Source organism: Elephantulus edwardii, unplaced genomic scaffold (assembly GCF_000299155.1).
Source record: "Elephantulus edwardii isolate Elephantulus edwardi_28Jun2011 unplaced genomic scaffold, EleEdw1.0 scaffold00333, whole genome shotgun sequence".
NCBI classification, from domain to species: domain Eukaryota; kingdom Metazoa; phylum Chordata; class Mammalia; order Macroscelidea; family Macroscelididae; genus Elephantulus; species Elephantulus edwardii.
In genome coordinates, this window is record NW_006400083.1 from 129,339 (window position 1) to 131,240 (window position 1,902).

Genomic DNA, 1,902 nt, shown 5'->3' on the forward strand with positions numbered 1-1,902 from the left:
AGTAGGCTCTGTGTCCAGGAGAAAACGAATATACTTACCAGAAATGTTAATGCTCACCCACAGCTCTTCTGGGAGGATCTAAATCGTTGACGTGAAACTACTGCATTTTATGGTAATCTTAATTTTTTTATGAACTACTTTCTTTTTTTTTTTAGAGAAATCAACAAATATTTATTCATCAAAATACTTTTTTTTTAAAAAAAATCTGTAGGTAGTGATGTTAATATTTCAACCACAGAAGCTACAGGCCATCAGTTTGAACATTATTGATTTCTCTGCTTGGCTCTGGCCCAGCTTCCTCTTTCTCAAGATGCAGACACACAACCTGAGGTCCCTCATCAGTGGTTTGAAACAACCTATGTAAATTAGATTAGCTAAAAAATATGGCATGCTTCACAAATTAGCGTGTCATCTTTGTGCAGGAGCCATGCTAGTCTTCTCTGTATCATTCCAATTTTAGTATACATGCCGAAGCGAGTGCCTAAATTTCTATAGTGATTTCTGTAGTGATTGCATCAATTTACAATTCTATCAATAGTACAAGGAGGTTCCAGTTTGTCCACATTCTTACCAACAGTTGTTATTTTCCATTTCTTGGGTTTGTTTTGTTTTGAAATACAGTCTGAAGTGAAATGATCTCTCTCTGTGGTTTTGGTTCACATTTCCTGCCTTGGTTTGGGTTTTGGTGACTTTTAAAATTTTTAAATTGTGAGTGAGACCCTGAAGCTAGAGATTCGCTGGAGTTTACAAATTTACAAACAAATGCCAAATAAATGTATAGGCTTCAACACAAAGCCAAGGGGCAGGGTTCCTTGAAAGGGATTGGACCTTAAACAAGAGACACTGTACTTGTAGGCTAACCCTTGAAAATTAACAGGTGGCAAATACACATCAAGGTCCAGAGGTTAGGAAGCCTGGGCTGGCTGTAAAGTCAAGCCAAAGCAGGGAGTGATAGGATATCATAGGGAGGGACACAGCGCTATGACATCAGGCAGACAGAACAGGAGCCAGTTTTCCCTTCAGGACCATTATGATGAAGCAAAAGTGAAGGCTAAGGGGAAATTTGAAAAATATCTGTGCCACTCCACTGGTTCAGGCTGTGTGACTCCACACCAGCACTCCATATAACCTTGGATCAGAAACTTAACGACTTGTAAATGGGAATGATAAATATATGCATATAGGAGGCTGGGCTCTATGAGGAGAAATGCAGCATCAGGATTGGTGGAAGATCTATCAACAATCTGCATTATGTAGATGACACAACCCTGCTTGCTGAAACTGAGGAGGACCTGAAGAGCTTGCTGCAGAGGGTCAATATGGCTTGAGGCTCAATGTCAAGAAGACAAAGATTCTCACCACTGGACCAATTGGCAGCATCAGGATGGATGGTGCAGAGATTGAGATTGTTCACAGCTTTAGTCTGCTTGGCTCCACAATCAACACTCTTGGCACCAGCAGCCAGGAAATTAAAAGACTTATTGCGATGGGAAAGTCTGCTGTTAGGGACCTCTTTAAAGTATTGAAGAGCAATGGAGTCTCTCTGGAGACTAAGGTGCATCTGATACAGGCCATGGTCTTTGCAATCACTTGTTATGCATGAAAGAGTTGGACAACGACTAAAGAGCATAGGAAGAGAATTGATGCCTTTGAGCTTTGGTGATGGAGAAGGGTGTTGAGTGTACTGCTAAAAAACAAACAGATTCATCCTGGAGAGGGTTAAACTGGGCTGCTCCTTGGAGACAAAGATTCTGAGGCTTCGTGTGACATATTTTGGTCATGTTGTAAGGAGGGCAGGTCCTTGGAGAGGGACATCATGCTTGGGAGGGTGGAGGGCAGGCACAGGAGGGGAAGGCCCTCTAGGAGGTGGATTGATTCAGTGACTGGGGTAATCGGATGGGT